Below are 13,410 nucleotides of genomic sequence, written 5' to 3'. Positions count from 1 at the left end.
CTCTATGCCAGGCCTGACTGAGCACCTCACTCTATCTCTCAGCCACCCTGCTAGAGGAAGCTCCTTTTAGCCACTTGTATCCAGGGTCTTGTTCTTTCGGTCATTATCTAAATTTCATGACCATAGGTGAGGATAAGAACGTAGACCGACTGGTGCATTGCCTTTGTGCTCGGCTCTCTCTTCACCACAACATACAGGTGCAGTGTCCGAAATATAGCAGCAGCTGCACTGATCCCTCTATTGATGTCCCACTCCATTCTCCCCCCACTCGTGAACAGATACTTTAACTCTTCCACTTCAGCCAGGAACTCTACTCCATCCTGAAGGGAACAAGGCACCTCTGGAAACTCCACAAAACAGCTGAATTTTTACTGAGACCATATTACACACAAGTGGACCCTATTTACTGTATAGAAACTACTTTAAACTAAATTTAGATTTCAAATTATTTCAATTCAATTAGAAAAAGTGTTTCTGGAAAAAATAACAACAAATTAACATGACTTGTCTCAAAGGATAAGCATTACATTAATTTGGAAAAATCATAAGAGTCTATTTCCCTGTACGTATCAGCAAAGGCCAGCTGTAAATGATTTGTTTCATACTCAGTATTCAACAGGAAAGTCTTTGTCACTACAGCAATCATCCATTGCTATTATTACTACTGACATTCTTTTATGTTTCACTGCTATTATGTTGATTCATGTTTGGTGATCTCCAAGTCGTTGAAGCTCATAATCCTTCTTCCAATCACTGTAACCTTAAATTAATTCCAACTAGGGGCATTAGAGCTGTAACTTACAGGTGTAGCATCTCCCTCAAAATTAATCAGCGTGTGTCTTGGAATCTGATAAGAGACAACCACATGACCAGCAGACTGAGAAATCTTGGAGTAGAAAAGACAAGGTCACATTTACCTGCAATGTCAGAGAAGCAGTGATATGCGTGATTGTGTAAATGTCATATCTGTTTTGTTGCCTAAGAAAAACTTTATTTTTTTCTTTAAAAAAATGTTTTATGATTTTTCTGAGACAATTTTGATGCCTTATATTTTCTCTGTTCAACAGCTTGTCTGAGGTCATCATCGGACATGTTCAGAGTAGTCCAGCAAAATATGATTAAACCTCGTTTATCTTTTTTAAAAGTCATTTCTTTCTTTATATTATACACTACATACCATAAGGGTAACACGAAAAATACAAATAAAACTAAAAAAGACTAGACTTACTTTTAAATCCAAAGCCAAAAATGTTAACTTCCTGAAGTAGTGTAGGATCCCATTTCCAGATGAAGGGGACCTGGATGTATATCTGGATGTATATGCAAAAGTGAGCTGATGGTACAGATTGTGCTTCTAGGACAGATCGGATACTGATGACGGATAGAGGTGGGTACTCAAGTAAAAGTAGAGTTACTTCATAATATTTTCTCTCATGAATAAGTGAAAAAGTATGGAGGACAAACTCTGCCATATTTAAAAATAAATACAGAAATAAATAAATGCTCAATAAATATATAAGCATACAATTAATTGCCAACAAAAATACAATAAACAAATAAATATAAGTAGAAAATAAATTATACAGTGAGACATAAATGTATATAAATTTTAATTAGCTTCTTTATTTATTTGCCTTTGTAATATTTACCTTATTTATTTTTTTGTCCTTTATTTTTTTTTTATATTTCTGCCTCCCCTTTCTACATTTCTGCCTACCCTCATTTCTGCCTTCCCTTTTTACATTTCTGCCTGCCCTCATTTCTGCCTTCCCTTTTTACATTTCTGCCTGCCCTTTTTACATTTCTGCCTTCCCTTTTTACATTTCTGTATGCATTTCTGTCTCATTATGCAAATGAGGAGGGGGTGTGTCCTAAAGAGTCAACTTATGCCCATTGGTTGGCGGTCCATCTTCTTAACTGACTGAGCTCAGAGTACTAAGTTAAAAAATAAATAAGGTAAATATTACAAAGGCAAATAAATAAAGAAGCTAATTAAAAGTTATATACATTTATGTCTCACTCTATAATTTAATTTCTACTTACATTTATTTGTTTATCATTTTTTTTAGCAGTTAATTGTATGCTTATATATTTATTGAGCATTTATTTATTTCTGTATTTATTTTTAAATATGGCAGAGTTGGTCCTCCATACTCTTCTTCATCAGATGAAGTTAATCTTGATGGTTAGGGCAGCCAGATCATATTTTCACTCAAGTAAAGTTCAAAAGTAAAAAAAATACAAGAAAAAACCCTACTTGTTCAAGTACATCTTTCTCCAAAAGTAATTTAATCAAATGTAACTAAGAACATGTAGATTATTACTACCTACCTCTGGTGATGGATCGGATCCTCTCAAGTTATATCTCAAATTAAGCTAATACTGGGGTTAAAAGTTACTATCTTAACTCTAAGCTACCAGAGAAAAAACATGCCATAGGGCCAAGGACCCTGATATTACACAATGGATCTATAAGTGGGATTAAACATTTCTGTAACAGGAAAAACACAGAGGTGTTGATTTATAACCCTTTGAACTGTGGCCTGGTGTCTAATGTATCAGACATCCTTCCATAGATCATGAAAAAACGCCAGACCTTGGAAAAACTCATCATACAAGCTGAAGCCTGATTATTACTACCTACCTCTCGTGATGGATCGGATCATCTCAAATTACATCTCAAATTAAGCTAATACTGGGGTTAAAAGTTACTAGGTTGCTTTAAAAAAGGTAAAAAAAAAAAACATGTGCAAAAGTAAAATATTAATTTCAACATAAATGTATGTATGAATAATGTCTAGCTTAATTATATTAAAAACATGCAGTATCAATCAATTCAGTAAAAAAAAAAAGCAAACAAAGTAAATGCATGCATCAGTCTAACCATTTGACCTACCTAATTTTGTTTTGGGTCACAGAGCATGGAGCTAATTGCAGCAGAGTGTGAACATGCATAAACCTAGGTGTTGATTGCTTGACCTACTCAGACTCACAGGCGCAAAGATTCACAGCATCCAATTAAATAAGTTGCATGTGTTTGTGGGCTGTATATTTGAAGTATTCTAAAGGTTTTTGTGGTTTTCTTGCAAGTAGAGATCAACACCCCCACCTACATGGAGCCAGACATCATTATAGGTTGTGAACAGTTTAGGTCTGTCTTCATCATGATTGGAAGCCTGGTTTTTCTCATTGTGTTGGGTAAATATTTTTCTATTTTCTTTCAAAATCAATGAGATTTTTCATTGATAAATACAGAAACACAAAATGTATTTTGGTTTGGTCCCTCTGCCTGTATGCCTTAGTCATTTTTTTTTTTTTTTGAGAATAAATGCAGTTAGTAGATTTTTATCTTAAATTGTATTCTAAAATGTTTCTATGTGGTAGGACATTTATATATTTCATTCTATATAAATGAGGAATATAGTAAATTTTCTAACTTGATTTTTAAACAGGCTCTTTTCACGAGGCACAAGCACAAGGTTAGTGTCTGATGATTCTCATATTTAACCATGTTATGACTATTGAAATCTCCTAAAACCTTAAATAGGTTCAGAAAAGAATGTATGTCTTTTTAATAAGAGATAGGAAAATAAATGGACATTGAAAATGTTACATTCTTAATGAAAAAATGAAATATTAAACCTCTGTCTGTATTTCAGCTCTTCCTCAGGCAAAACTAGCAGTGAATTCATCAAGAATCAAAGAAACAGAATTAGTCAAATTAAGCTGTGAGGCTCCAGATTATGTTTCTGTGTATCAGTGTACTTTCTATGTGAATGGAGGAATTCAGAGACCTTTCCCCTGCACAAAGACATTTACAGGAACTGACCTACTTTCTGCAAGAACGCAAATTTCATCCTCCGTGGTTGGGGTCAAATGTTATTACATTGTTAAAGATGGGGCCTTAGCTCGTCCATCTCCCCACAGCGATATATCCTACATCACTATAGGTAAGTGATTGCCCCATGATAAAACAAGCTCACATTAAGTTTTATTTATTTAAAAAGTCATCAAAATTTAACAGCATAAAGAAAAGATCTGATTTACTATTTTGGATCTAATGTTTTGGTTTATTTAATAAAATCTTTTTACTACTTTGACATTTATAACATTTCTCACTTTGCCTTTTCATGCAAATTATTTCTTTTTTAGGTCTAAAACCACAGTTAAACTCACACTATGTTAAGGGTCAGTATGCTACCTTTACCTGCTCTCTGCCTGGATATGTGGAACATGATACCACATGTAACCTGTACTTTGGAGAATTTAATCATCCAGTTAAAATAACAACTGTAAGGAAGTACTCAGGAAAAAATGAGTGGTACTGCTGGTTTGATATTCCAGAAGATGAATTAAGGAGACATCTTAGTTTAGTTCAACAGAAGGAGGTCAGCTGTGATTACACTTTGGAGAGTGCCAGGAATTCAACAACTCGTAGTGATCCATACTCCCTCACAGGTGAGTTGAACATAACATGGATACACTAAATACTGCAGTAAAAAATATGTTTAATAACTCCTAATTTTTTCAAATAAACACAATCACTTTTATATACCCCATAGGTCTAGTATGGTTTCTGCCCCTAGATGTAAGCAGATAATTTACTACTGCAAGTTCTTAGGTGGGGGCTGCTCAGTGCTGCAGTGGGTAGCACTGCTGTCTTGCAGCAAGATGGTCGGGGTCTCGATTCCACAATCCAAAAACATGACTGTTAGGTTAATTGGCTTCCAAAATTGTGTTGGTGAATGGTTGTTTGTCCTGTTTGTCTCTGTTTTGCCCTGCGATGGACTGGCGACCTGTCCAAGGTGTACCTCGCCTCTTGCCTGTAGACAGCTGGAGATAGGCACACCTTGCAACCCCACTTGGGATTACAGGTGTTGGACGATGGATGGATGGAAGTTCTTAGGTTGAGACTCCAGAGTCAGTGTTGTTTATAAAGCATATTCTATAGATGCTGCATTAATTCAGTTTATTTCAGTTTATTAATATAGAACCATTTCACAACACATGTCATCTCAAGGAACTTTACAATTCAACCAGATCTTACAGTATAATTGATTCAGTTTTCTAAGGAAAACCAGTTGATTGCATCGTCCTATTGACTCGAAGGCAATACCTCAGACCAAACATTAATAAATTGTGAATTTGGAGTCAAAGTCCTCCCTTCAAACATGTTGTTAAATCAATCCTCAACCATTTTTGATTTTTAGGTAATACAGCTCTAACTATGCAGCCATTTATGCAGTTGTGCTGTTCTGACAGCTTTGGATCAGTACCAACATTAACTTCGACAGTGTTTTCAGTGTTTTGACTGTTTGATCAGACTAAATGGACCAGCTTTAACTCTTATTATGCATCTATGAGCTTTGACCACTCCTTGCCCTTTCCATGATGCATCATTGTTGCTTTGAGATGCTCTGCCCACTCATGTTAAACTTTTACACCTACATTTCTCTGTTTAATCATGTTGTTTGACATTTTTTCTGTTTTATTTTTATTTTTTTACATAAGACTTAACATAGGATTCTCCTTTTAGGAACACCTAAAACTAACAAAATATCTGTTTTATTTTTGTAGGTATTTGGGAAGGAATGTCAGCTGATATCACCTTAATAGGAACACCCTGGTAAAAAAAAAATGTGCTTTATTGTATTTCAAGTATATTCATATTTCCTATAGTTTACTGAAAATGTACTTAGACAAATTGTACTTTTTGTAAATATATAAAAAGTATACTAACATTACGCTTTCATGCTAATACTTTTAACACACTTTAACATAATTACACTATGTTACACTTTATAGAAATATATTATTAAAAAAGTATACTTTAAGTGAAAGTTATGTGTAATTTCTAAAGTGTACTTATTTTAAATTTGTTTTTACATATATTTTTGCTATATTTTAAATTGTATGCTCAAAGTTGTCATTGTAACGTACATTGAAAGCATATTTTAAAAGTACACATTTTAATATCGACACTGTAATATTAAGTTTGAGTGCATTTTAAGTTACATTTGAATCTAATTATGAAGTGAAGTTATATACGCTTGTACTTCAGGTAATTCTTTTGGAAAGTGTTCAATAGTATAACTACAAAAATGCACTTAAACCCTATTATGCAATTTTGTGCTGTGTGTAAAGTACACAGATAGCAATTATTGCAGTTGTTATGTAATGTTTAATAAGTTTTGAAAAAGAAATATGATACAATACATCTTACACACAAAACCACATTGAACAAAACACTAAATGTTCACTTCAAAAGTACAGGTGCACAAAATTGTGTGTTCTGCTGAAAAGCAAGTGGTTTAAAGCTGGTGCAGTGCTACATTATGATCTAACAAATAGCATAACCCACATTGCAACAGAAAAGTTAATACTGGCCAAATGCAAAAGAAATAAACTTAACACATTACAATTGTCTCAAGTGTTCAAAAAAGAACATTTCATTAGTATTGTTTAATGGATCAAAGCAGGGCTACTGCAAACAAGACCAATTGGTGAGTGCACATATTTAAAAGTCGCTGACAGCACTTCATGCATATAGGAGTGATATGTGGAGGTTGTTTGGCCTTGATGTCTGTAAAGTAGTAGCTCCCCAAGAATTTTAGTCTTGGGGAGTTTTTGGTTCAGTACTGATATCAGAATTCCCATAGACTTTGAATGCACCACACCTGCACAGCAGTTAGTCACGGCTCCTCCCTGCTCAGAGCTAGCGTGCTTTTCTTTTAAGGCCTTGGTCTGCATGGAGAGAGGTAACTTTCAAAACATTCCCATTTGGTTTTGAAATCTTAAGATATCTGTATAAAACGCGATTTTGATTATTATATTTGTATTGTAGAAACAGGAGATGTAATCGGTTGAGCAGGAAGATTTGCTGTATTATTGTGTTGAAGAATATCCTGGTGAGTTCACATGAACCTGTGAATGAAATATATATATTTTTTGAGATGTAAAACCAGTCAGGATATAATGTTTTGTAATATATGTAATTTTACTAGCTCTTTTGATTTATTGAATGCATTAGCACAGTGAGAAGGAGGCTAACACACCCCCCATGTGCTCTTCTAAAAAAGAAAATGCACTTTCAAGCTAGCTACATCTTGTGTGATGTTGCTGTAAAACCCCCACAAGGGGTTAACGTAAAATTAACCCTTCATAGGTGTCCTGGATTGTTTTTTCCAGATACAAGTATTGACTACTGACCATAATGATTTCTTAGACAGTGAACCACATGTAAATTGATAATTTTACTTTATATTTTTGTCTGTATAAATGTGGTAAAAACCAATTTATATTATGGTGATTACATGATTTATTTTCCAATTGAAGTAATTGCTCTGCACATTTGTGTGCAGGCTGTTTTTTTTTTTACATAGTTGCAGAATCTGCTGTTACAGCTGAGCGGTTCATTGTATGGACTGGACTAGACTCCACCAGAGATGTTGATGCAGAATGTTCCCAATGTGAATGCCATCCGGTTCCCTGGAGGGTGGTAGGAAAAACAAGGAAACTTAAGGATTTTTCTTCCCTTTCTTTCTGCGGATTCATAATTTTTTTCTTTTCTGAGATCTCTGACAATTTTTGTTGTTACTTTGTTTAATTTTTTTGATCAGATCTGATAAAACCACTTGATGCATCAGATTTATTTAAATTCAACTGAAATGGACAATTTTTTTTTCTGGTGCACTTATGGACCCTGGTATATCATACTGATACAATTTGTCAGACTTTTCTGATGTACTGCTCAAAAATACTATGAATTTACAGTATCTCTCTGTTTGGTTAACAGACGCTGTTCTTCTGGAGTTTCCGTAGACAAGTGTCTCTGATGTGCGCACGGCCATCAGACGAAAATGTAACAATGAGCAGTTCAGCCAAAAAAAGGAAAATAATGTGTGGTGGGCGTGTTTTTGTATGGTGCGAGGGTTTAGGGGTGCAATAATAAGGAATGTTGTTTTTCATTGTTCAGTATTCCTCTGCGTTCTTTAAAGTTTATTTGTAATGTTTAGGTCTGCTGCCTGAAATTGACATATTTCTACAAAGTGTACTAAAGTACCAATATTTGAAAATGTGTTGTAAGTTTTATAATGAAAATGGTTAACGTCGATATGTAAATGTTTATACATTCTGAGATAGTACAAGTTATATTATTTGTAATGTACTATAATTTGGACATGTTTCAAATACATTAAAGTATATTTTTTCATCTGCACGGAAGTATATCCACAAGTCTTTCAGCATTTAGTATACTGTTAATACATTTGCAAGAATGTGCAAGGTAGAAAGTAGTATAGCAATGTAATGATAAAGTATATTTACTATTAACTGCAAAGTATGCTTTTTTAGTAATTGGAATAAGCCAACAGTATAATTAAGCATATTATTACCACAGTAAGAGTATATTAAAAGTATAAAGCTTATATATTTTTAAGACACTAACAAATCATTTTTAATGTAGTTATAATACAACCATAGTGCACTTTAATTTGACTAATTAAGCATATATTAGTACATATAAACTCATATACTTAAAGTATACAAAATATACTTTAAGTTGTTCCACTTTAGCACATCAAAGTACACTAAATACACTTCAAGTTGAGCTTGTCCACAATTTAATTACAATTAAAATATATTTAGTACAAAATTAGTTGTTCCAAAATAGCATCCTTCAAGTTAACTAATCATAAACACACTTAAAGTATAGTAATGATTAGTGTGCCTTCAAGTACACAAAAGTATGCTAAATTTTAGTACACTTAGCACATTTATTTTTCAGCAGGGCAAGATTAATGAAAACCACTGTGTTTCCTATCCAGGGTAATTGTACTGCTTTTATCAGAATTTTTTTGGATAAATTTTTATGTTAAATCAACCAGTGACCATTTAGATATACTACTTTTCAAGGTGAATTGTAGGAATTTTTTATTCCACTACTTTTTCATCCACTAGACATTTGGATATAGTGTAAATAGTGTATTAGCTATATAATGCTCTAAGGGTTAGGATGCACATTTGGAGTCTTTGTGTTTCTTAAATATGAGCCACAGGACATGCCAAAGAGGACTGTAGCCCCCAAAGTTTCTCTAGAGGTTGTTAGAGGTTTTTAGCGGCAGAAAGACAGTAGTACAACATTCAAATCATTGGACACCTTGACGCTTACAATCCTACAGTAGAATAAAAGAAAACATGACTGAAAACACGTCCAATCAGTCTGCAGGAATACTTCCCATTTCTCATTTAGCTTAGTTTAAAGTGTTAAAAATACTATAATATTAAATTATTGTGGGGGTGGGGGGGGGGGTGCCACTGCTGCTGTTTGAACAAGTATATTTTTACTAATTTACCTTTAATCATTTTTATAGTTAATATCTATTATTTTCAAACACATTGCTTCATTACACCTGCTTTAGTCTTCTGAAGACACTTATGATATTGAAAGGTATTGATAAATTATTATTATTTTTTTAGCTTAAAATATGAATTCATATTATTAGACTTTAGAAGTATTTATTTATTTATCAGCATATTTATTTTTACAAATACTGATAAATGAAAAAGTTTAACTGAAAATACTACTTAGCATCAAATGTCCTTTGAGCTTGTGTTTTAGACTTTACAATCAACACATTAACAGCACTGCTTTGGTGGTAATTCCACTAACTCTGAAGAAAACACTCTGTATTTCATTTTTCCAATTTTTTGAGTTCAGTCTTTGTGGATCAGTGAAGGAGCTGTTTTTAATTTATAAATCAACCCATTTATAGTGGCTTCAAATATACTATGTAAAATGTATTAATTTATCATTTTTAATCGTCTTTCTTCTATTTTCCGAAAATTCCGAAAAAAGTCTTTGATACATTGTGATACATAATTTTTTGTGTTTAGGTAAAACTGTGCCAACAAAGAGTATTACCAGTGTTACCACTTCTACCAAATCAGGTAGGAATATCTACGAATGTGTATTAATCAGTAATAACATGCAAATTATAATAAATGCTATAAATTAAGGTATAAGATTGCAAAGGATGAAAATATATACTTTTATCTATTTACTTGAACTTGAAAGTTAATATTTTAAAAAAATCACATTTTGAGAGGCATATTTTGCAATGTAATCTAACCTGCCTATGTCATGATTGGTTTAATATCAAACCCACATGCAGAACACAACGGAGGCTTGGTAAAAGTTTAACAGAGTTTATTAAAGATGTTGACACACAAAATCATGAACTGGATCTGGAACAGGTCCGGGTTGGGTTCACAGAAGTCTGCAGAGATGATAGTTTGATTAGCTGGCAGGCAGATGATTAATGAGTCCTTAGATAGTTCTGATTCTACCTTGACGGGGTCCAGACTTCTCTTTGTGAGAGAGGGAACCGTTGGGTCCAGAGACTGTTGGTTCAGCAGAGTACACAAGCAGCTACAGCGTCTAGCTTCTGACTTTGAATGGCAGACCTTAATCAGAGTTTCCAGCTCTTCACAGAGAGCAGCAGGGAAAATCCAAATAGGAATCTTCAGGTTTGGCTCACCAGGGCTGGAAGGCAGGTTAATCTCACCCAGAGCTTTCAGGCTTGAGACAGGTTTCCTGTGAAAAAAAACAGAGGAGAGTTAGAATCAGTTCTCTCACTTGAGACAACTAAGATTCTTTCAGGTATCAGAGGCTCAGGTTGCTAACCAAACTAAGGTCAACACTGCGGCGTCGAAGGAAGGTCTGGCAGCTGCTTATAAAGGGAAGGTCTCCTAATGAGAAGATGCGTCTCAGGTGTGCTGGAGGGCTCCAGCCCCAGGAGACCCCACGGCGCACTCTGCTGGAGGAAGGTGGTACATCCCCAGATTCCAACAGTACCCCCCTCTCAACGACCGCCTCTTGGCGTTCCCGAGGATGTCGACGGGAGGGAGCTCTCATATTCCTCGATCAAAGACGGATTGAGGATGTATGAACCAGGAACCCATGTGCGGTCCTCCGGACCGTAGCCCTCCCAATCGACGAGGTACTGCCAACCGCGACCTCGCCGACGGGAGTCCACGATCCGGCAAACAGTGAAGGCCAGGGAGCTAGAAATGACAGATTTGATTTGGGAGACATGGAACGTGGGATGGATGCGAAGACTCGGTGGCAGGTGCAGACGGACAGCAGAGGGGTTGATAATCTGGGCTACTTTATATGGGCCGATGAACTGGGGTGACAGTTTCTTGGACATGGCTTTGAGGGGAATGTCTCGTGTTGACAGCCATACCTCTTGGCCTACGGTGTAGTCATGGGCAGGACGTCTCTTGGAGTCAGTGAAGCATTTAGTGGAGGCAGATGAGCGGTTGAGGGTGGTGATGGTGTCTTTCCAGATTCGCTGACAACGACGGATGTGGTGATGGACTGATCGGACTGACATACCTCTGGAAATCGGGAGACCAGTGACAAAATCTACTGCGATATGTGACCAAGGACGGGTTGGAACAGGTAGAGGATGCAGCAGGCCAGAAGGTGGTTGATGAGAGGTCTTGTTTCTGGCGCAGATGGGACATGCCAAAACGTACTCCTTAACGTCTTTGTGTAGTGATGGCCACCAGAAACGTCTTGTAATGAGGGAAATGGTTCTGCTCACTCCAGGATGGGCGGAAAATTTAGCTGCATGCATCCACTGGATCAGTCGGGATCTGACGGAAGATGGAACATAAGTTTTATTTGGAGGGCCGTTACCTGGGTCAGGTTCAGAGGCTAGGGCAGAGTTGATGAGATCAGTGATCTCCCAGGAAACGACTCCAACAGTACAGGAGGCAGGAAGAACAGGCTCGGGTGTCTCAGGTTGATCAGTGGAGTACGGACGAGAGAGAGAATCGGGCTTGACGTTCTTGGAACCAGGTCTGTAAGAGATAATGAGATCTAAACGGGAAAACAATAATGACCATCTAGAGTGACGTGGATTGGATTGTTTTGCTGATTGGAGATAAGCCAGGTTTTTGTGGTCTGTCCAGACCAATACTGGATGCTTGGCCCCCTCGAGCCAGTGTCTCCATTCCTCCAGGGCGAGTTTGATGGCAAGAAGTTCTCGGTCTCCAACATCATAATTTTGCTCCGCTGGTGAGAGTCTACGTGAAAAAAAAGCACAGGGGTGAGTCTTTTGGTCTGAGTCAGATTGCTGAGATAAAACAGCTCCTACACCGGAGTCAGATGCATCCACCTCTAAGATAAACTGCTTAGAGGGATCTGGCTGGATAAGGATGGGTGCTCTGGAAAACAGGTTCTTTAATTTATCAAAAGCGTTCTGGGCTTCAGGTGTCCATTGAAAGGTCTTCTTCACAGAAGTCAGAGTTGTGAGAGGTAGAGCTGTTTGACTATAATTTCTTATGAAGCATCTGTAAAAGTTTGCAAACCCAAGAAATCTCTGAAGCTGTTTGCGGTTTTCAGGTGTCGGCCAGTCCAGAACTGCCTTTATCTTGTCTTTGGATGGCTTCACCTGCCCGCCCTCGAGCACAAACCCTAAAAAAGTGACAGATGGTTGGTGAAATTCACATTTTTCTGCCTTCACAAAGAGTTTGTTTTCCAAAAGTCTCTGAAGAACTGGACGAACATGTTTCTTGTGGTCTGAGAGGTTCTTGGAGTAGATCAAAATATCATCGATGTACACAAAAACGAATACGTTCAAAAAATCTCTGAGGACGTCATTGACTAGAGCTTGAAAGCAAGCAGGAGCATTTGTGAGGCCAAAAGGCATGACCAAATATTCAAATTGGCCTAAGGGGGTCTTAAAGGCTGTCTTCCATTCGTCTCCTTCTCTTATCCTAAGGAGGTGATAAGTGTTTCTCAAATCGATTTTAGTGAAAACTTTTGCTCCCTGAACAGGTTCAAATGCTGATGCCAGTAATGGTAGGGGGTACTTATTCTTGACGGTTATCTGATTTAAGCCTCTGTAATCTATACAGGGTCGTAGGGAACCATCTTTTTTACCCACAAAAAAGAAACCAGCACCAAGAGGAGATGAAGATGGACGAATTATTCCAGCAGCTAGAGACTCATTGATATATTTTTCCATGGTCTCGCGTTCAGGTTTGGAGATGTTATATAGTCTACTGCTGGGAAGGGGGGCTCCTGGTAGTAAATCTATGGCGCAGTCATATGGTCTGTGAGGTGGAAGAGACGTCGCACTGACCTTACTGAAGACTGGTGCCAGATCATGATACTCGGGAGGAACAGAAGTAAGGTCAGGAGAGTCCATCTCCCCCCTACCTCTAGGGGACTGAATGGCAGGAGCCGCAGAACGAAGGCATGACTCGTGACAGGAAGTGGACCAAGACTCAATGTGGCATTCAGCCCAGTTGATATGGGGGTTATGACGTTCCAGCCACTCGAATCCCAGCACCAGAGGGGAGCATGCAGAAGGAAAAACAAAAAACGTTAATGTTTCA

The 13,410-nt window shown here is 36.9% G+C and overlaps 1 long non-coding RNA gene across 1 annotated transcript; it reads left to right on the top strand.

Annotated features, from left to right (window-relative positions):
- The first annotated feature begins 6,309 nt into the window (after positions 1-6,309).
- Positions 6,310-7,889, top strand: LOC119779974. The gene is made up of 4 exons (XR_005280320.1): positions 6,310-6,758; positions 6,845-6,908; positions 7,362-7,498; positions 7,796-7,889. It is a non-coding gene; the product is annotated as an uncharacterized LOC119779974 (long non-coding RNA).
- The last annotated feature ends 5,521 nt before the right edge of the window (positions 7,890-13,410 follow it).

The sequence above is a fragment of the Cyprinodon tularosa genome, unplaced genomic scaffold (genome assembly GCF_016077235.1).
Source record: "Cyprinodon tularosa strain WSP-4 unplaced genomic scaffold, ASM1607723v1 ctg154, whole genome shotgun sequence".
In the NCBI taxonomy this organism is placed as follows: Eukaryota; Metazoa; Chordata; class Actinopteri; order Cyprinodontiformes; family Cyprinodontidae; genus Cyprinodon; species Cyprinodon tularosa.
This window is presented reverse-complemented; position numbering and strand designations above follow the sequence as displayed.